Here is a 24,145-nt window from a genome sequence, read left to right on the forward strand (position 1 = left end):
CTCCATGTGCCTCGCACACATTCTAGTGAGAGAGAGAGAGAGAGAATTTCTGATTCTCCAGCATGAGTCCAAAAGTTTGGAAAACTAAATCGCTGGTTCTGATGACCAATCTAGATTGGATCCGATAAGAGAGGAGTCAACCTATTCTCCAAAACATGTGAGGGCAGGATGAAAAGCAGCAGGTGGAAGATCATTAAAGGGCAATAGAACTAAGGATCAATTTTCTGTCAGTGAGAACAATTAACCACTGGAATGGCTTGTCTCCAGAAGTTGTTAGGTGCTCTATTGCTGGTGATTTTAAAAACAGACTGGACAATTATTTGTCTGGAATAGCAATAGCACTTAGACTTATATACCGCTTTACAGTGCTTTACAGCCCTCCCTAAGTGGTTTACAGAGTCAGCATATTGTCCCCAACCATCTGGGTCCTCATTTTACCCACCTCGGAAGGATGGAAGGCTGAGATTTGAACTGCCGAACTGCAGAAAGCAGTCAGCTGAAGTAGCCTGCAGTACTGCACTCTAACCATTGTGCCACCGTGGCTCTGGAATGGTATAAGCTCTCCTGCCATGGGTAGGGGGTTGGACTAGAAGTCCTCCAATGTCTCTTCCAATCCTACTGTTTTGTGTTCTATGTTCTTGAACAGACTTTCCTAGGACACAATTGCAAGGAAAATACAGATAGTCCTCAACTTATAACCACAATTGAGCCCAAAATGTATGTTGCTAAGTGAGAAATTTGTTGTGAGTTTTACAACTTTTCTTGTCACATTTGTTAAGTGAATCATTGCAATTGTCAAATCAATAACATGATTGTTAATTGAATCTCGTTTCTCCATTGTTTTGCTTGTCAGAAGGTCCCAAAAGGGGAGCACGTGAGCCTGGGACACTGCAGCCATCACAAATACGATTCCGTTGTCAAGCATCTGCATGTAAATTACATGACCATGGGAATGCTGCAATGGTCATAAGTGTGAAAAACCACTTTTTCAGTGCCGTTGTAACTTCAAATGGTCACTGAGTGAACTGTTGTAAGCCAAGGACTACCTGTACAATTGTGAGTGAAGGCACAGAAAGAATTTCGTTTTTGCTTTTTTTTCAGCCAGCCGAAAATCAAACAAAAGCAGAATCCTACTTTTTTTTAAAAAAAAACTTTTTTATTGTTTTATTGTGATACACACTCTGATAAACACACAACATACAGTATAACATATAAATATCTCCTATTTTTAAAAAACGTTTCTTAGTGGTCTTCTTTCGCTTTTATACCTTTTCCCCCATATCTCATTTATTATTTTATTTTCTTTCTTATCCCATTTTCTTTATTTACATTAAATTATCTAATACCAATAGCTTTACTTTTCTAGATTCTTATACATTTATTATTTACATATTGTACATTTCTAATTTCTCCTCTTTATTTTTTTCCTTTATTTCTAGTCTCAAGCCATTCATACCATTTGTTCCAGATTATATAATAATCTGTCTCTTCTTTCTCTTTCATTTCTTTTGTTAACTTGTCCATTTCAGCACATTTTAAAACTTTCCCTATCACGTCTTCATCTTCAGCAGAATCCTACTTTCAAGTGAAGGAGTTTGGCCATTTTTGATCCAAAGCTAGGAAAGACAATGAAGAGGCGGGAAAATCCTCACAACATTTTCCTCAGCTTGCCTATAAGGGAAGACAATTTTCACAGGAAACCGGGATGTGTTTAATTCAATTCTTCATTTGATTACCATTTCCATAGACATTGTGGCTTCCTAAATATTACTTAGTCATGTTTAGAGACATCCCGCTATTCCCAACTAACAGCCCCCACTTTCTTTCGCCTCTACTCATGTGTGACAACAAATCAAATCAAACGGGCTCATGTTTTCCTTTTTTAAAAAAAAGAAAATGCCGGTGCACAAATTAAATATCCGCATTCCCTTAGGTTTCATTAATACTTTTATTAGCCTTATCTGACTCGTTTCTATTAGCCCTTCTGCGTTGTCACCAAAACCCTGTGGGATGGTAAACACATCTCCATTCTTTATCTTTTAACCTCCGGGTCACCTTTGTCCTTGGACGCTTAGCAACTTTTAGGACTTAAAAGCATTACAAATGGGAAAGTACTTATAATGATTAATCTGGTAGGCTGGAGCCATTATGAATAGAGGCTTCCGCAGAAACGCAGCAGAGGGATGAGCGACTGAAATATGAAGAGGAATCTTCCCTCCCTTTTCTTGTCAATGTGCTCTTCCCAGTACACATCAGAAGGATCAAATTTAGTGACCATGTAAGTATCGTGGTTAAGATGCTGGTCTAGAAACCAGGAGACTGGGAATTCTAGTCCTGCTTTAGCCATGAAAGCCAGCTGGGTGACTTGGAGCCAGTCACACACTCTCTCAGCCCAACTCGCCTTACAGGGTTATTGTTGTGGGGGAAATAGGAGGAGGAAGGAGTGTTATGTATAACTGCTGACTTGAGTTATTTATGAAATAATAAAGGTGGGATAAAAATCTAATAAATAAGTAAATGTACATCTCCTCCCCTTGGCCATCCACACGTTTTCATGAAAATTGCCCAGAGGGCTATATAGACAAATAACCTTCCACAGATATTTATTCTCTCAGCAATTAGCATTTGGAGATATACTGCTCCTGCCTCAGGAGGTCCTTGTTAGGAAGCTAGTTTAAAGGGCCAGGGCAAGTCACACAACACAGATCACCATGGCACAAACCAGAGGTGGGTTTCAGCAGGTTCTGACCAGTTCTGGAGAACCGGTAGCGGAAATTTTGAGTAGTTGGGAGAACCAGTAGTAAAAATTCTGACTGGCCCCACCCCCATCTATCCTCTGCCTCCCAAGTCCCAGCTGATCGGGAGGAAATGGAGATTTTGCAGCATCCTTCTCCTGCCCCGCCCACCAAGCCCCGCCCACCAAGCCCTGCCACGCCATGCCCACCAAGCCACACCCACAGAACTGGTAGTAAAAAAAAATGGAAACCCACCACTGGCCCAAACCCACAGCAACAACATTTTCTGCACCTGTATTCATATCTTCCCCAGATCTTAAAATCATCCTGAAATGTTTTAGTGTTAAAGTAGGTTTTTTCCCTTTAAATAAGCCATTAGAGGCTTTCCTAGTAACTGGAACAGGGGTGGGTTGCTGGGGGTTCACAGGGGTTCGGGAGAACCTCTAGCTAAGATTCTGTGCAGTTCGGAGAACCCCCAATTCCCACTCCTGGCTGGCCCCTCGCACTCTGCTCTTCCCCTCCCAGGAATCCCTACACGGCAAGTTTTGGATGCAGGTAAGTGCAGGGCACGCCGGAGGCTCACAGAGGGCAAAAAACAGGCCTACCAGAAGTCTGGGAAGACCGGAAACGGGCCTGTTTCCAGCCTCCAGAGGGCCTCCGGAGCTTAGGAAGGCCATTTTCACCTTCCCGGAGGCTTCAGGAAAGCCTCTGGAGCCCAGGAAGGGCAAAGACACCCCCATCATCCCCACCACAGTGCAGGAGGCCTACTAGGCCACACCCACCATTGCCACGCCCACTCAGCAACCGGGCAGAGAACCCCTTGTTAAAATTTTTGAAGCCCACCCCTGATGAGGACATGTTCAGGAACATAAACGGAAGTTATGGGAATGATGATTTTGAGCTGTTTTCTATAGTCACAGAAACTAGGACTGGAAAAAAAAGTCTTATGTTGTAGCTACCTCAATTTTATTGAAATATCAAGAAAAATGTCCAGGCAATAAGATCCGTACATCAACGGAACAGCAGAAGTTGTGGGAACTTATCTCCGGAGGTTTTGAAGATGAAGCTGGACAGCCACTTCTTGTTGTGCCTCGCTCGCCCTCCTCGCCACAGCCGGGCCCTTCTCATCTCCTGCCAGACACTGATAGTACAGGAGAATGTCCTGGCATGCCTCCAGCCCCCAGTCCTGGCACCATGCCCGGACAGTCTGAGCAAGACGAATGGCCTGACATGCCTCCAGCCCTCAGTCTTGGCACCATGCCCGGTCAAACAGAGCAACTAAACCCCTCCCCCACAGCATGTGAGCCTGAGGAATATGAAGCCAGTCATGAGATGGTATTACCAACAGCTGGAGGCTGGAGAGAGCCACGCTTCCGGAGAATGGAAAGGCGACGTCAGCAAAAGGAAGGGAGGGGCAGGCCTGGATAAGTGCTGAGTCATGGAGCCACACCCCATGGCCTATATAAAGGATCTGCTTTCTGGCATTCTCTGAGTCAGGCAAAGTCTAAGGACAGCACCATCGGCAGGCATCATGCTTGGGGCCAGATTATAGAAATTTCTAGTGGATACAGCAACCTATATACCAGCATTTGCTGTCCCCACTTAAGATCTGTATTTTATACCAGCATAACTCGCGGCAAGGCCATCCTGGGTTCTGCCCCACCAGACCCATGGTGAATTTTATTTCTGAACCAATTACAAACCACTGACCAATGTCACAGACTACACGTTACCCAACTGTGCATTTCCTCCTTCATTCTCTAAAACAGAGATCCCCAGTCCATGGCCTGGTTTCAGGCTGTAGCCCGTTTGGAACCGGGCTGTGGGAGTGGTAGGTGAGCACACATGTATGAGGCTTTGTTTGTGAAAGCAGCACATGAGAAACCATCCCTGCCCGCCACCATCGCTGCCTCCCCTGGTCTGTCAAACCAGAAAGGTTGAGGACCACAGCCCTAAAACACTCCAGCCTCTGGAATGAATTTCAGCAACGCCAACAAAATGCCCATGAATATTCTGACTTCACAAGAGAAGGCTGATCACTGAACACCCCATTCAAACAATCATAAAGTAACGTGATCGGCATTACGCCTGTATCTGTGAAGCGTAATCATTGTTTTTGCGCCCCCCCCCCAACCTGCCTCAACGTGTAACAATGAGGCCAATAGTGTTCTGCAAATTATAGAACTGGGCAATGGTTCTTCATGTTTTGTCATACAATTGTTATAAAAATGATAAATATTTTTTTAAAAAAATCTGATCCGTGGGAAAGAAAAAGGATTTGAATAAAAATTGAAAAGGTTCGTGATAATTTGGGTGACTTTTCAATGTCAGCATTAGTTTGAAACTTAAGCGCTCTCTCTCTCTCTTGCTCTCTCTCTCTCTCTCTCACACACACACACACACACACTATCTATGTCTGTCAGTCTGTCTGCCTATTATCTATCTATCTATCTATCTATCTATCTATCTATCTATCTATCATCTATCTATGTATCTACTATCTATGTATCTATCATCTATCTATTTATCTACTATCTATGTATCTATCATCTATCTATTATCTATCTATCTATCTATCTATCTATCTATCTATCTATCTATCTACTATCTATGTATCTATCATCTATCTATTATCTATCTATCTATCTATCTATCTATCTATCTATCTATCTATCTATCTATCATCTATCTATTTATCTACTATCTATGTATCTATCATCTATCTATTTATCTATCTATCTATCTATCTATCTATCTATCTATCTATCTATCTATCTATCTATCTATTTATCTACTATCTATGTATCTATCATCTATCTATTATCTATCTATCTATCTATCTATCTATCTATCTATCTATCTATCTATCTATCTATCTATCTATCTATCTATCTATCTATCTATTTATCTACTATCTATGTATCTATCATCTATCTATTATCTATCTATCTATCTATCTATCTATCATCTATCTATGTATCTACTATCTATGTATCTATCATCTATCTATTTATCTACTATCTATGTATCTATCATCTATCTATTATCTATCTATCTATCTATCTATCTATCTATCTATCTATCTATCTATCTATCATCTATCTATCTATTTATCTACTATCTATGTATCTATCATCTATCTATTATCTATCTATCTATCTATCTATCTATCTATCTATCATCTATCTATCTATTTATCTACTATCTATGTATCTATCATCTATCTATTTATCTATCTATCTATCTATCTATCTATCTATCTATCTATCTATCTATCTATCTATTTATCTACTATCTATGTATCTATCATCTATCTATTATCTATCTATCTATCTATCTATCTATCTATCTATCTATCTATCTATCTATCTATCTATCTATCTATTTATCTACTATCTATGTATCTATCATCTATCTATTATCTATCTATCTATCTATCTATCTATCTATCTATCTATCTATCTATCTATCATCTATCATCTATCTATTTATCTACTATCTATGTATCTATCATCTATCTATCTATCTATCTATCTATCATCTATCTATCTATCTATCATCTATCTATCATCTAGCTATTTTCTATTATTTTTCTCTCTATTTCTCTCTTCTATCATCTTCCCTGAGATATATATGACCCACCCACTTTCAAATACTCTATAAGGCTTTTTCCTCATGCTTTTGGTGAAGATAGATGGACCAGCCTCTTTCAAACAGAAAGAAGTCTTTCTTCCTTTCACAGTTATTGTTTTATGGAAGTTAGCTTATCATATACACTGATGACGAGGATTCCTTTTCAAACACACAGGCAACCATTGATCTGAAAGAAGGAAAAAGGCCAAATGTGTGTGTGTGTGTGTGTGTGTGTGTGTGTGTACATGCCTGTGTATGTTGGAGCCAGATTAAAAACATAGATGCCTTTAATATTTGATGGAGGGAATTAAACATGAAATGGCAGGAAAGGCAATTTCATTGCTTTTTGCAAAATGACATTGGGAACACCAAGAAGGCTAGATATGTAGCACTTCCCTCTACTGGAAGCTATCAGAAGTGCTCATTCCCATTCCCATAGTCAGCTGGGAAATAGACAAGGGGGTGGAAGAGAGAATTTTTCCAAGTTCTGGTTAGCAGCTACAGAATCCCTTTGAAGCCAGCCTTTCTTCTGACTTTGGGATGCTCAGCAGAAGGCCACCTCAAGCCCTGTGATCCAAAGGTGGGAATGGATTTGGTCTTCAACCGTGGACATCACACATTCACATCGAACCAGAAGACGCCGCAGCAGGAAAACCTCAGGCTGCATCGGGTCAGACCACAGACTGAGGCTGTCCCTCCCTCCCTGCCAATCTTCACACCTCAACCAAGGTTTACTGGACCTCAGCCACACAGCCTCCCCTGGGCAAAGGTTATCCCTGCTATTGCTTCGGATGCGGAGCTGTCATCAAGACAAGCCCCTGGCAGTCACCCATCCCCCCCTCCCCGAAATTCTTCATCCACTATTTATGAGGAAGAAGCTTGGGGTGCAAACAGGCTCCTAGAAAGGGCTGGTTTTGAAAAGCACATCGATGCCCCGAGCAAACAGTTACCATCCTCACTGGGGTAGAAGCAAAAAGGCCCAACTTGGGATTTTCTCTCTCTGTCTCTCTCTCTCTCTCTGTCTCTCTCTCTTTTCATCCGCCACACGCTTCTCTTTGCTGTGCCTCATTCTGCCCCCGAGCAATGCAAGGCCAGCTTCATATTTTTTTCATTCCAACTGAGGGTCGGCAGCGCCAGCTGATGACCTTTTTCACACCCCACTGCATCCTTGGATGTAAATGCTGCCTGGTCTCGCTCCCGTGACCCACCTAAACCCCTCCCCACACACACACACACACCCCGCCTGACCAGGAAAAAAAACTCCCGGTAGTTCATTTGATATATTCTTGAAGCGGCTCTTTTTATTTGAAAGCCACCCTTGCACCTAGAAGGGTGCTAAAGATAATGGTGACATCATATGCCACCAGCGTTTTGCCAAGAAGCGGGGGGGGGGGAACTTAACCAGCCCGGCTTCACTCAAGGATTCAGAAGCCTCCAAGACTCTGATAACATCTGTCTTGAAAGGGCTGCACTGCTGTGAGCAAAGCAAGGAAAGAAATGCCCACTTGCTTCTCTCTGGGAATATTGATTCCTTTTGAGGTTGGAGGGGGGTCACATTTAAATCTCTGTCACAAAAGAGTGGCAGCTTCTCCTTGACCCAGTGCCTTTTGACAGAGAACAAAGTGGAGAAGTGGAGAAGAAAGAAGGAGATTTGAGAGTTTGGGAAGTGCTGAAGAAAAAAAAGGGGGGGGAGAGAGAAGATTTTTTTACATCTGCCTACAAAGTCCAACCGATGGCTCTTTTTTCAAGCATCCCCATCTAGATTTTTTATAATCTAGAGCTTGAGTTAGGCTACGACAGCCCGAAAATCAGAAAGAGGCTGGGAATATCTTATTAGACTAACCGAGTCGCACCTGATTTTGGGCTATCCCTCACAAAAACCTCCTTTTGTTTCATAACATTTATAAGTTTGGAACACGATTTCACCTGGTTTGCAGTTAGGAGCCGGAGGAGTTGGAGCTGTTCACGAACTTGGTACTTTGTTTGAAAATATTCCCCAAGCACTAATCCATAATGCAGTTTGTCTGGTCGGAGCTGAAGCATGAACTCAGCCAAGTGTGGCATATTCAGCTTGCCACAGTTAACCAAACCATGGCTTAATATATTGTGGTCCAAGTAGGTCAATGCAAGTAACCTCCCCCACCCTCTCCTCCCCTCCCCGCAGCATTAATGGTATTGCTAAAGTAAAACATGAGGTAAACGGATGGATTTTTGCTCGAAGAAACCCTACGTTCAGTGCAGTCCTGAAATGCGATGACAGCAGCAGTCTAAAAATTGCTAGAATGTCTGCTAGGGGGAGAAAAATGAGGTAAGTGGTGATTACATGCCTGTAAACAGTGTCACCTCCTTTGTATGGTCAATGTGACCTTGCACTCACACATGGCAGAGTTTGCATTGCAGTGCTACAATTTTTTTTTGTTAGTTGCGAAGTCGTTTCCAACCCATCGCGACCCCATGGACAACTTCATTTTTGTACTGTCCATGGGGTGTTGTGTCTTCAGCCCCCGAGCCTGGCCTCCTGGCAGAGAATGACTCAGAGAGTGAGGGGTAAGAGCCGACAGGGCTTCCCTCTGCAGGACCTTCCTCTCTGGCTCCACTCCAGGTCCCAGAGGCAGGCCAGGTGGAGGAGCTGATGAGGCCTCTTCCTCCCGCACCTTCCCCCTCCCAGGAAATGCCTCATGACTCAGCTGCTGACAATCAGTCCTGGTTAAAACCCAGGCATCGCAGAAAGGAGAGGCGGGAACAAAAAAGTAGGGGTGGGGCAGGCCTAGAGAGTGCTGAGTCACGGAGCCACACCCCACAGGGTATAAAAGCAGGAGGAGCTGTTCTATAGCTTCTTGTGACGGACAAAAACTGACTCTTGGAAACTTTGGCTGCAATATTTTGAGACTAAGACTTTGGCTTCTGTTTATTTCTGAACTGCAGTTACGCTGCTCTGAGGAGATAAGAGAACTTGGCAGGCAATCGCAGGTTCGTTGCCAGAACTGATATCTGTCATCGGAGTAAATTGCTGGCAGATATAGTCAGTTCGCGTGTCTGCTTGGTTGTGGTTGGTGGGGACAGAACATGGGGTTTTCATAGCAAAGATTCTAGAGTGGGTTACCATTTTCTTCTCCAGTGGATCACGTTTTGTCAGAACTCTCTGCTATGACCTGTTTATCTTGAGTGTCCCTGCACGGCATAGCTCATAGCTTCATTGAGCTACACAAGCCCCTTCCCCACGACAAGGCAATAATCCATGAAGCGGGGTGATATAATACCGCTTAGCAATAGCACTTAGACATATATACTACCGCTTAGCAATAGCACTTAGACTTATATACTGCTTTACACTGCATTACAGCCCTCTCTAAGCAGTTTTACAAAGCCAGCATATTGCCCCCAACAATCTGGTCCTCATTTTACCCACCTCGGAAGGATTGAAGGCCGAGTCAACCTTGAGCTGGTGGGACTTGAATGGCCAAACTGCTGGCAATCAGCAGTCAGCAGAAGTAGCCTGCAGTACTGCACTCCAACCACTGTGCCACCATGACTCAATGCTTCTTTTGTCATTTGGATGGAAGTATCTAATCCTGCAGATGCCCGGAAGGTGCCCAGAATGTGGATGGGCATGCTCGTTCACTTTGAGGATGAAATATTTATTTATTACATTGATATGCCACCCAACTCGCTGTCAATGCATGAAATTTCAAAAGTAAATAATGTTTCACGGGACCGAATGGAGCTAGTAGAAAACAATCCAGAGAATTGCATGGATTTGGTTTGCGTGGGCTTCCACAGCTGCTTTCCACTGAAAGAACCATCCTTTGTAGAGATACACGCAGGTCAGCCTGTGCATATTTTGAAAATGATACAGAAAAATGCTTTACATTGCAATCACGAGCCTAAATGCCTTTCTATTATTCATTCAAGCATCCTATCATTTTTCAGGCTTGTACATAAAGCTAGAAGAAAAATAGCAGCTGCTTTAAAGCACCTCCTTATCAAAGTCAATGCCACTCTGCAACTTGTTGGGGGCCCATTCAGACAAATGGTTGTCCAATCTCTTCTTAAAAACCTCCAGTGTTGGAGCATTCATAACTTCTGGAGGCAAGTTGTTCCACTGATTAATTTGTTCTAACTGTCATGAAATTTCTCCTTAGTTCTAGGCTGCTTCTCTTTTTTATTATATACAGTATATTTTCTTGTATTTTGTTCAAGTTTGTTTGCAAATGCAAGAAAATACTGTATATAATAAAAAAAAAGAGAAGCAGCCTGGAACTGAGGAGAAATTGGCAGTGTGCAAAAATGTATAATAAATACTTTATTAAAATAACAAGTTTAGGTCTGCTGCATCATCAGCTATATAAACTGGGTCAGACCGCAAGGATTTCTTCTGGACATCTTTGACCGTTGCTCACCTTGTGTATGTAGGATGCATAAAAGTTCAGATAAGAACCTAGCATTGTTTTTTTCATGAACCAGTTAAACATGTGTAACTCTTCCAAGTAGAATTAAACTGGTTTCATCTACAGCTAATTAATTCGCACTACCTGGGCCACAGGAGAGGAAGAACTCAGGTAAATTGGATAGGCAACAAGACAAACACACAATTGAACTGGGTTACATGGGAAGCTCCGGTGATCTGGAGAAAGTCCATGAGTTAAAGAAGATAATAACTGTGTGACTGATGGGCTATAGACAGTTAGCGAAGTGATGCTAATTTTCTGGCACTGATGGTTTGAATATGTCAATTTTCTGGAGTGACTACCTTGATGGGGAAAGTTAGAATAATAAGAAGATGTGAATTTTGGCTGGGTGGAAAATGCAAAGGAGACGTAGTGAAGAATTATATAGGATCAATTTTCAGCTGCTGAGCTGCTTGGAAACTTTGCTTCTGTCAAATCATTGCCACTCACAGCAACATTCTGGAAAGGACCTGGACCTGAAAAAATCCAAACACCTATCTTCAAAGGAGTCTTCTATTTTATTCTAAGCCTGAGGATTCATCCATTCCTCCTCCTCCTCCTCCTCCTCCTCCTCCTCCTCCTCCTCCTCCTCCTCCTCCTCCACTTTGGGTGGTTGTGGGGGATTCAAAATTCTGGTTCCTCCTCTTCTGAAGCCTCAACCATTGTTATTTGATGTTGCTGTAGTGTGTTTTTTTATTTATTTATTTATTTATTTTATTTGTCAACAAATACAAGAGAACAAGTAACAAAATAGACATGGACACATGAAAATTTTTTGGCACAAACAAGAAGGATATAAATTGGCAAAACATAGCCATAAACACATAGAATGATTACATATAATTTGGAACGGTAGGACAGGGATGGTGGGCACACTGGTGCACTTATGCACGTCCCCTTATGCACCTCTTAAGAAACGTGAAAGGTCCACGGTAGACAGTTTACGGTGAAAGGTATGGGGATTACAGAGACTAACAATAGGATCAGGTAGATTGTTCCAGACATTTACTACTCTATTGCAAAAGTCATATTCCCTACAATTAAGATTACAGCGAATTACATTGAGTTTAAATTTATTGATGGCCCTTGTATTATTATGGTTGAAATTAAAGTATTCATTTACAGGTAGAACATTTTGGTAAGTAATCTTATGAACTAAGCATAGGTCGAAACATAGACGATGTAGTTCGAGGCTTTCTAGACCTAAGATTTCAAGCCTGGTGGTATAGGAAATTTTATTTTGAGCAGAAGATTTGAGAACTCTCCTAGTAAAATATCTCTGGACCCTCTCTAATGTAATGATGTCTGAAATACAGTGAGGGTTCCAGGCAGGTGAACAGTAATCAAGTATACGTCTGGCAAAGTTTTTATATGCCCTAGTCTGGAGTACAGTGTTACCAGAGAGAAAACTTCATAAAATAAGATTCTACAATTCTTAAAGCCTTTTTTGCAATGATGTTACAGTGAGCTCTGGGACTTAGATCTTTAGAAATGAGTACTCCTAGGTCCTTGACAGAGTGTGGGTCAACTTTTAGATCATTACCAGCCAGCAAATATTTGAAGTTCTTATTTCTACTGCCAATGTGCAGGACTGAACATTTGTTAGCAGAGATTTGTAGTTGCCAATTGTTAGACCATTCAGATACATAGCCAAGGTCATTTTGAAGGGTAGCAAAGTTGTCTGTGGTTTAACATCATTTAACATTTTGTTTAACATCATTTTGATGTTGTCTCTCCATCTTCTTCTGGGTCTGCCTCGTGTTCTTGACCTTCTCTTCTTTTTGTATATGCCTTGTAGGATACAGAATCCCAAGACATTAGCTGCTAAGGAATCTGTTTTCAGAACCACTTTGTGGCCCATTAAGAACTTGACTCAAAGTCCTCAGAGCAGAGTTGCTGGAACCCCAATTCCTAAAATCCTTCTGCTAGGCTCATAAATAGCTTCTGCTATTTATGGATAGTTCTCAACTCGCAACTGTAATTGAGCCCAAAATTACTATTTTAAGTTGTAATGATTGTTAAGAGATTTGCATTATAGCTCTTTTGGCCTTTTGACCTATTTGAGACTTCTCAGGTCCATTTTGGAGATGTTTTTGGTTGCTTTCAAAACTTTGTGAACTGATGGTCCTTGTTTTGCTAGGATAGCACCATGTCCATCTATCCTGCACATTTCCTTTTCTTCTAAGAATATTCACTGAGAAGATTTTGTAGTTTGCAAAAACTTTTTTGTATCTCTGCAGCAGAGAAGAACTTCCAGACTTCCACATGGCTTCAGTCAAGACCTCTCGTCCTTCCAAAAGAAAAGGAAAATCTTCTCAAGTGCGGCTATGGATATAATGGAAATCACCTGTGGATTTCTTTTCTTTTTTCTTTTGAAAATTTTTATTTATTTTTAAATATAAAATAAAAAAACCTCATCAAATTAATTCCATTACAACGTGCTGTAAGGGTGTTAACATATCTTCCTGTGCATTCACAAAATAATCACCTCTTCCATACATATATCTTATACTCATTTTTCCTAACATATCTTTCCATTTAACCAATTATAGAATAAATCCCATATTTTATAGTATTGTTTATCTTCTTGTTCTCTAATTTTAAATGTTAATTTACTCATCTCTGCACATTCCAACATTTTTCTAATTATTTCATCTTGCACTTTTCATTTTTCCGATTCTTTGCAAATACAATCCTAGCTGCTGTAGTAATATTCACAATCAAATATTTTATATCTCGAGGCTAGAGGCTATATCTCTAGTATATATCTCCGGTATAATTCCAAACAGAAAGATTTCTGGCTTAAAGTCAATATGCTTTTTAATCATTTTTTCCAGCCACGTGTGTATTTTAGTCCAATATCTTTTAGCTTCAATGCATGTCCACCACATGTGGTAATATGATCCAGATATCTGATGACATTTCCAACATTTTTCAGATTTGTCCTTCCCTGTGGATTTCAATTTGAGTTAGAAAATCAAGGAGTATATGAAATCCCATGCACCGCTTGCCCCACCATATACATCGGACAAACCAACAGAAGAATAAGTGCACGCATTGAAGAATACAAGAACTCAGTCAAAAAAGAGGAACCAACTTCTTCCCTGGTCCAACACCTTAAAGCCACAGGACATGATATCGACTTTAAAAAGACCAGAACTATCGCCAAAACTGAACACTTTAACAATAGAATAATCAGAGAAGCCATCGAGATAGAAAAATGCCCACACAGCATGAACAAACGAGATGATACCTCCCACCTACCAGCCATTTGGAAACCCGCCCTTATTGACAAACGAGTCCCTAACACGAGGAATGACACCAGACCCACACTCACGAGGTCCACACAGGATGTCACCACCACACATCCACCCAAAAAACAGACCCAAACCCACACTGATCATGAAGCACGACCAAGGACCAGAAGCCAGACCACAGCTGCATCATTAGCCATTTCAAACCCCTCCAATCCACACATGCAGCAGACTGACACCCACTATGAAGATGTAGCACGACCATGACCACGAAGCCAAACAACAACAATGCAGCTCACCAGCTCAAATCCCCCTGCAACTCAGACTAATCTGAGCACAACCAAGCCCCCACCCAAACAGGACACACCCCCAGCCAATCAGAGCACAAAAAAACCCCCATCCAATCAGAGCACAGCCAAGCTCCCACCAAATCAGTTCAACCCCCCGCTAGCAGTTAAAAGGAAGAAACAGCTGCGATCAAACATTGCTCCCAGAAGCACAAAGCTGAAGCCTGAAGATGACGAATGAGACTTTGTCGAAACGTTGCCAAGACACTTCCAATTTTACGCAGGAGAAGACCTACATACAAACACCCGCGAAAACCTCAGAAAACAAATATATATCTGATATGTTATGCACTGTTTGTTTCATGTGTGGCTATGAGGGGGGAGGGGTTTGTTTCTGGTGTTCTTGTAGTCTTCAGAGTTTGTTGGTGTGTGCGTCTGTCTTGAGGGTGGTCTGTGTTTCGGCTCTCCAGACAGCGAGTTGTTTGGATTTGTCCCAAAGTGAAGGGTGGATCTTGTTGCTGAGTTTGAGGTGAAGTGTGGGAGATCTTTGTTGATTTGATCTAGGAGGAATCTTTTTGTGTGAAGTTCATTTCTGATTAGGGCCAATTCTGTTCTTTTTAGGATGCGTTTGGCGGCTGCAGAGTTGGAGTGGAATTTCAATTGGAAGCATGTGGGGATTAAATTTTGATCTCGGCAGTTTCATAGGAATGCAAGGTCACATAAAATGGAAGCTCTTTGGACTTCTAGTTTTTCATAGGTCCTGGTCAGATGGTGGATTTCCTCCCTGTAGAGGTGCAATATTTGTTTTCTGAGGTTTTCGCGGGTGTTTGTATGTAGGTCTTTGGTTATTTGGGTTTTCTCCCACATAAAATTGGAAGTGTCTTGGCAACGTTTCGACGTTTCGACGAAGTCTAAAAAGAACCCCCCACTAAAATCCAAGACAGAGAATAAGAAAATGGCACAGCCCTCCTCCCATACATTAAAGGCACCACAGACAGAATCAGCAAGATCCTCCACAAACATAACATCAAGTCAGCATTCTGCACAAACCAAAAAATATCCACCATCCTAAGAAACCCCAAAGACAAAATTGAGTTAGAAAATCAAGGAGTATATGAAATCCCATGCACCACCTGCCCCACCACATACATTGGACAAACCAACAGAAGAATAAGTGCACGCATTGAAGAACACAGGAACTCAGTCAAAAAAGAGGAACCAACTTCTTCCCTTCTTCCCGGGTCCTTAAAGCCACAGGACACGATATTGACTTTAAAAGGACCAGAACTATCGCCAAAACTGAACACTTTAACAACAGAATAATCAGAGAAGCCATCGAGATAGAAAAACGCCCACACAGCATGAACAAACAAGATGATACCTCCCGCCTACCAGCCATTTGGAAACCCGCCCTTATTGACAAATGAGTCCCTAACACGAGGAATGACACCAGACCCACACTCACGAGGTCCACACAGGATGTCACCACCATACATCCACCCAGAAAGCAGACCCAAACCCACACTGATCATGAAGCACGACCAAGGACCAGAAGCCAGACTGCAGCTGCAACATTAGCCATTTCAAACCCCTCCAATCCATACATGCAGCAGACCGACACCCATTATGACGATATAGCACGACCACAAACACGAAGCCAAACAACAGCAATGCAGCTCACCAGCTCAAATCCCCCTGCAACTCAGACTAATCTGAGCACAACCAAGCCCCCACCCAAACAGGACACACCCCCAGCCAATCAGAGCACAAAAAAACCCCATCCAATCAGAGCACAGCCAAGCTCCCACCCAATCAGTTCAAACCCCCACTAGCAGTTAAAAAGGAAGAAACAGCTGCAATCACACATTGCTCCCAGAAGCACGAAGCTGAAGCCTGAAGATGACGAATGAGACTTCGTCGAAACGTCGCCAAGACACTTCCAATTTTACACGGGAGAAAACCCGAACAACCAAAGACCTATATACAAACACCCGTGAAAACCTCAGAAAACAAATATATATATATATATATATATATATATATATATATATATATATATATATATATATATTTATATATATATATATATATATATATATATAACACAGAATCATCTATTACAATGTCCTTCCTGTTAAAGACTTCTTCAGCTTCAATAGCAATAATACAAGAGCAAACAATAGAGTCAAACTTAATGTCAACCGCTTCAATCTTGATTGCAGAAAATATGACTTCAGTAACAGAGTTGTTAATGCTTGGAATACACTACCTGACTCTGTGTCTCCTCTCCAACTCCTAAATGCTTTAACCAAAAACTATCTACTATTGACCTCACCCCATTGGTTGTTCGGGTTTTCTCCCGTGTAAGATTGGAAGTGTCTTGGCGACGTTTCGACGAAGTCTCATTCGTCATCTTCAGGCTTCAGCTTCGTGCTTCTGGGAGCAATGTGTGATCGCAGCTGTTTCTTCCTTTTAACTGCTAGTGGGGGTTTGAACTGATTGGGTGGGAGCTTGGCTGTGCTCTGATTGGATGGGGGTTTTTCTGTGCTCTGATTGGCTGGGGTGTGTCCTGTGTTGGTGGGGGCTTGGTTGTGCTCAGTCTAGTCTGTGCTGCAGGGGATTTGAGCTGGTGAGCTGCATAGCTGTTGTTTGGCTTTGTGGTCGTGCTACATCTTCATAGTGGGTGTCAGTCTGCTGCATGAATGGATTGGAGGGTTTGAAATGGCTAATGTTGCAGCTGCGGTCTGGCTTCTGGTCCTTGGTCGTGCTTCATGATCAGTGTGGGTTTGGGTCTGCTTTCTGGGTGGATGTGTGGTGGTGACATCCTGTGTGGACCTTGTGAGTGTGGGTCTGGTGTCATTCCTCGTGTTAGGGACTCGTTTGTCACTAAGGCGGGTTTCCAAATGGCTGGTAGGCGGAGGTGTCATCTCGTTTGTTCATGCTGTGTGGGCGTTTTCTATCTCAATGGCTTCTCTGATTATTCTGTTGTTAAAGTGTTCAGTTTTGGCGATAGTTCTGGTCTTTTAAAGTCAATATCATGTCCTGTGACTTTAAAGTGTTGGACCAGGGAAGAAGTTGGTTCCTCTTTTTGAATGAGTTCTTGTGTTCTTCAATCGTGCACTTATTCTTCTGTTGGTTTGTCCAATGTATGTGGTGGGGCAGGCGGTGCATGGGATTTCATATACTCCTTGATTTTCTAACTCAATTTTGTCTTTGGGGTTTCTTAGGATGGTGGATATTTTCTGTTTGTGCAGAATGCTGTCTTGATGTTGTGTTTGTGGAGGATCTTGCTGATTCTGTCTGTGGTGCCTTTTATATATGGGAGGAGGGCTGTGCCGTTTTCTTGTTCTCTGTCTTGGATTTTAGTGGGGGTTCTTTTGGATTAGCTTGGTAATCTTATTTGTTTTGGAATCCATTGGATGTTAGTACGTTAGTGAGAGTGTCTAGTTCGGTTTTAGGTGTTGTTCATCAGCTAAGCATTTTGTTCTGGAGATGAGTGTCTTGGCTACGGAGTTGATCTGTGCTGGGTGGTGGTGTGAGAGTGCGTGCAGATAGCGGTTTGTGTGTGTTTTCTTCTGGTAGATGGTGTGTCCTAGGGAGCCATTGGGTTTCTGTAGACTAAAACATCCAGGAAGGAAGTTGGTTATTAACTTCTGTTTCCATGGTGAACTGTATTTTGGGGTGTAGGCTATTGAGGTGTGTGAGGAAGTTGTCAAGTTTTCTTTCCCGTGTGGCCAGATTATGAAGGTGTCGTCTACATATCTGAGCCAGAGTTTGGGTTGTGATCAGATTTTTCTAGTGCTTGGGTTTCAAAGTGTTCCATGTAGAGATTGGCAATGACAGGTGAGAGGGGTGATCCCATGGGTGCTCCTTCTACTTGTTTGTATTTTTGTCCATTATAGATGAAGTATGTGTTGGATAGGCAGTGGTTGGTCAGATCTAGGATGTGCTTGGGGGGGTTATATTTGTTTTGGATAGCTGTCAAGGCTTCTTTGATTGGCACTTGGGTGAAGAGGGATATGACATCAAAGCTCACGAGTAGGTCGCTGGGCTGTAAGTTTTGTTTCTTTATGATCTCTATGAACTGGAATGAGTTTTTTATGTGTGAGGTGATGGATTCTGCATAGGGCTGTAGTTGTTTGGCGAGAAATTTGGCTAGGTTTTGTAGAGGTGAGCCTATGGAGCTGACTATGGGTCTGAGTGGGGTTCCTTCTTTGTGTATCTTGGGGAGGCCATAGAGCTTAGGGCATCTGGATGATTTCTCTCTGGGAATGATTCTTTGTTGGATTTCTTCGCTGATGGGGGAGGCTTTTATTTTGGATCTAGTGGTTTTTTCTAGGTAGGTGGTGGGGTCTGTGTTTAGGGGCTTGTATGCAGGGTCTTGGAGTAGGTTGGTTAATTTGGTTTGGTAGTCAGATGTGTTCATAACCACCGTGGCGTTGCCCTTGTCTGCTGGTAGGATTATTATGCTGGTATCTTTTTTCAGGTTAAGTAGTGCTGTCTGTTCCTCTTTGGGTAAGTTGCTTTTGGGTGGCTTGCTGGTGCAGAGGATGTTGGAGATCTCGAGTCTGATTTTGTTAGCGTCATCGGGGTTGATTTTGGTCAGGCTGGTTTCAACTCCGCATATAATGGTCTCAGTGGGGATGTATTTGGGAGTGACTGCAAAGTTGAATCCTTTGGAAAGGACATCGGTTTCAGCTTTGGTGAGGATCCTATCTGAGATGTTATGCACTGTTTGTTTGATGTGTTGCTATTAGGGTGGAGGGTTTGTTTCTGGCGTTCTTGTAGTCTTCAGAGTTTGTTGGTGTGCGTGTCTGTCTTGAGGGTGGTCTGTGTTTCGGCTCTCCAGACGGCAAGTTGTTTGGATTTGTCCCAAAGTGCAGGGTGCATCTTGTTGCTGAGTTTGAGGTGAAGTGTGAGGAGATCTTTGTTGATTTGATCTAGGAGGAATCTTTTTGTGTGAAGTTCATTTCTGATTAAGGCCAATTCTGTTCTTTATAGGATGCGTTTGGTGGCTGTAGAGTTGGAGTGGAATTTCAATTGGAAGCATTTGGGGATTAAATTTTGATCGCGGCAGTTTCGTAGGAATGCGAGGTCACATAGAATGGAAGCTCTTTGGACTACTAGTTTTTCATAGGTCCTGGTCAGATGGTGGATTTCCTCCCCGTAGAGGTGCAATATTTGTTTTCTGAGGTTTTCACGGGTGTTTGTATATAGGTCTTTGGTTGTTCGGGTTTTCTCCCATGTAAGATTGGAAGTGTCTTGGCGACGTTTCGACGAAGTCTCATTCGTCATCTTCAGGCTTCAGCTTCGTGCTTCTGGGAGCAATGTGTGATCGCAGCTGTTTCTTCCTTTTAACTGCTAGTGGGGGTTTGAACTGATTGGGTGGGAGCTTGGCTGTGCTCTGATTGGATGGGGGTTTTTCTGTGCTCTGATTGGCTGGTGTCCTGTGTTGGTGGGGGCTTGGTTGTGCTCAGTCTAGTCTGTGCTGCAGGGGGATTTGAGCTGGTGAGCTGCATAGCTGTTGTTTGGCTTGGAGAAAACCCGAACAACCAAAGACCTATATACAAACACCCGTGAAAACCTCAGAAAACAAACAAATATATATATATATATATATATATATATATATATATATATATATATATATATATATATATATATATATATATATATATATATATATATATATATATATATATATATATATAGGCATTATATGTATAATGCTATATGTGTGGTACTGTGCAAGTACTCAGAGAAAGAATGGGAGGGAGGGAGGGAGGGAGGGAGGGAGGGAGGGAAGGAGGAAGGAAGGAAGGAAGGAAGGAAGGAAGGAAGGATGGAAGGAAGGAAGGAAGGAAGGAAGGAAGGAAGGAAGGAAGGTATTTACAGCCTCCTATTTACAGGCAGAAAGCTCCAGGCAACATGACTGCAAAGCAAAATGAAGATCAGCCTGCAGGGCTCTCCTGCACTTATTTCATAACATCAGTTGTGGAAATTCACCGTCCAAGTTATTGTCCCCTAGGAACGCCTAGGGATTATTTGTTAGAAAAAGCCTAACAGGAAACAAATCTCTGAGAAAGGTAAAATAAAATGCAAAAGTGGGATGCCTGAAAACAGCTTCAGTAAAAGAAAAAGAAAGAAAAAGAAAAAGTCCAAACAAGCAGACTGGAGATCCAAATTTACTCTGCACAGCAAAATATCATTATTAATTCATATTGATCATAGGTGTGTTGATCTTAAAGACACAGAAAGAGTGGTTTACTGAGGGATGAGTGCTTTTTAAGCTTCTGCTTTCAAAACCATCCAACCTTTTAGGACAGTGTTTTTCAAACTTGCAACCTTAAAATGTGTGGAATTCAATTCCGAGAATTCCCCAGCCAACATTCTGCCTGGGGAATTCTGAAGGTCGAAGTCCATATATCTTAAGGTTGCCAGGTATTAAAAAAAACCCCCACTGTTTTAGGATAATGAAATAGTATCAAGAGAAGTTGAAGACTTTTGCTTGCTTTAACTGACTAGCCTTTGTTTGCTCTTTTTGTAGCCTTCAGTGAAGATGGGAACACATTGGCCCCAAATATTTCTTCCAATACAGTGCGTGGCTCAAAAGTTTAGCACCAAAATGCATTTAGTAAGAAAAGATGCAGGATAAAATATATACTGTTAGGGAAACCTGTGCCTAAGAAGCTTAGGAGGGTGCTCACTTTTCAAGTCTGCCCTATCTATATTTCCTTGTAAAATACCTGGGAAAAACTCAGTGGGGAGGGTGGGCATACCCACTTAGGGTTAGAGTTAGGTCTCCTTGAATTAGGACTGAAATATGGACATTGCCAACAGATTCATAGTGCATCATTATGCTTAGGAGTGGAATCACTTTTTGAATGTGCCCTATCTACCATTCCTGGTAAAATACAGGGAAAAATCTCATTGGGGCAAAGCCACTATTCTGACCCAGCCTTCACAAATAATAATAACTGCTTACTCATGAGTAAAACAAACCCCTTTTCAAAACAGGGCAGTAACAGTCTTTTATTCATGTGGATAAACAAAAACCAAACATAATTAGTCCCAATAAACCTGGTTCTGGCCAAGGAATCTGAATTGCTTGCTGTATACTAGAAAATGAATGTTTGTCTGCAATAACTAACCAGTCCCAAAAAGTCCCACTATTTATTTCCCAGCCAGAGAGGGGCTGGTTAGTGTCTATGTCTGCTTTTCCCTGAGAGCCGGCTTATTGTTTTCCTTTGCTCTCCTCTCCTTTCTTCCCTATGCATATGTGCATCTGGGTTGGGCCCCATCTGTTCCTCCCCCTCACTCAGCTCAGGCCCTGAAGACAGCTGCCTCTCCACCTGGGGGAGGATGGAAGGCCCTGGCTCTGCCTCTGCTTTGATGCCGTTCCTTTATCAGAGCCTTCCAAAGGCTCCAAAGCTGGCCCAGGCTCTCCCTCAAATTCCTCCTCATCTGACTCTGCTGCTAGATCTGCTGGCAGCTGACGGGCCACAACAGCCATTTAGGGTTGGGTTAAATCTTCTTGTTTTTGGACTGAAAAATGGATGTTGCCAATGGATTCATAGCCGTTGGTATGATTACGAGAGTGGAAACTTTTCAAACCCACTGTCTATATTGGCCCGCAGTACCTTTGCCAGCAAAAATGGAGCTCAGTGGCGCTGTCACAGCTGAAAATAGGGCCAGGCTGTGCAAGCTCTGTTTTCACTGGCAGAGGGCTGCAGGAGGCCATTAGGGCCGAAAACAGGGCCGGGGGAGCGTGCGCAGCCCCCATGAGCTTTGTTTTCGCTGGCAGAGGACTAGCAAAACAGACTAAAAACGAAACAAAAGGAGAAATGTTTCCCCTTTTGCATTTGATCATGCAAGAAGGGACAGGAAAGGAGAAAGGGTATGAGGAAAGTCAAAGAAAAAGAAGGGAAGATGTGAAGAGAGCATGGAAGGAAAAATAAGGAAAGAGGAGAAGGAAGAAGAAAGGAGAATGAAGAGGGAAGAAAAAAGGAAGGAAGGAAGGAAGGAGATTATAATGAGAGTGAGGGAGGGTCTGAGGGAAGTCCTGCCTTAGCACTTGGCCACCACAGGCGCCCCTGACATGAGGGACGTCGAGTTGGCCATACCCACCCTGGCCACACCCACCCAGGCCCCTCGAGGTCAAACACAACCCTGATGCAGCCCTCAATGAAATCGAGTTTGACACCCCTGATCTAGATGGTCATTTTTCTGGCTAATTCTAAGACGACGCTGAAAATCTGACTATCAGCACAAGGGCCCTGTTTTATCCAAGCTGTTTAAATTCATATCTTCTTCTCCCTCACTTTTCCTCATTTCTGACTATTTGTGTTTTCCTTCATGCCCTTGAGGCCAAACAGTTGGCTGTTGACCTAACCGACATGTCTACCCTGAGAATATCTCGTTCTCAGCTTATTTCTCACACTTTCACAGGGATGGCATATCCATTGCTACAAACACAGAGACACACATTTTTCTGACTCATATGTCGCCTGCTAATCTGTTTTAAAGTAGATAATACTGTGCAATCATAACATAACATAACATAACATAACAACAGAGTTGGAAGGGACCTTGGAGGCCTTCTAGTCCAACCCCCTGCCTAGGCAGGAAACCCTACACCATCTCAGTCAGATGGTTATCCAACATTTTCTTAAAAATTTCCAGTGTTGGAGCATTCACAACTTCTGCAGGCAAGTCGTTCCACTTATTAATTGTTCTAACTGTCAGGAAATTTCTCCTTAATTCTAAGTTGCTTCTTTCTTTGACCAGTTTCCACCCATTGCTTCTTGTTCTACCCTCAGGTGCTTTGGTGAACAGCCCGACTCCCTCTTCTTTGTGGCAGCCCCTAAGATATTGGAACACAGCTATCATGTCTCCCCTAGTCCTTCTTTTTGTTAAACTAGACATACCCAGTTCCTGCAACCGTTCTTCATATGTTTTAGCCTCCAGTCCTCTAATCATCTTTGTTGCTCTTCTCTGCACTCTTTCTAGAGTCTCAACATCTTTTTTACATCGTGGAGACCAAAACTGGATGCAATATTCCAAGTGTGGCCTTACCAAGGCATTATAAAGTGGCACTAACACTTCATCTTGGTTAGTATTTCCAGAGCAAAACGCATCACTCATACGTTAACCAAACATTATCCAAAGATTTTAGGCAGAAGGCCGTGATTGAAGAGAATATATTCTCAAAACTTACATCATTGGATTTCTCAGAGCACACAATGAGCCTTAGGAATACAACATGAGATTTTTAATGCAATTCTGCAACACTACTAGACCCCAACTAATGCACCAATTTAGCAGCAAGGTACTATAACGTCCCCATTTACAGAATAACTGAATAACAGAGTTGGGGGGGGGGGACTTGGAGGTCTTCTAGTCCAATCCCCTTGTTCATTTGGAGGAATACAACATGATGCTGGATTTCTGGGCTCGCACTGCATTGCCTGCCATACATCCTTCTAAGAGTCAGCTCCATTTTATAGTCCATCTCAAGGAAAAGTAGTCTGAGCACAGTGCTTTCAAAGAGGCTTTGTAGCAAGGGTGAAATGCTCTTGGTTCGGACCAGATCAGGTGATCCGGTAGTGATGGGGGGGTGGGTAGTTTGGAGAACTGATAGAAAAAATCCCTGCCCCCCACCCCGGCCGCCCATGCCCACCTAATCACCCAGTCCCCACTTGCCTACTTGGCAGTTTGCTGCTTCTTTCGGGCTCGCTCGCTATTCCTGCCTTGCCTCAGCTGCTACAATCAATTGCATCAGCTAGCAA

This window comes from Ahaetulla prasina, chromosome 2 (genome assembly GCF_028640845.1).
Source record: "Ahaetulla prasina isolate Xishuangbanna chromosome 2, ASM2864084v1, whole genome shotgun sequence".
NCBI lineage: Eukaryota > Metazoa > Chordata > Lepidosauria > Squamata > Colubridae > Ahaetulla > Ahaetulla prasina.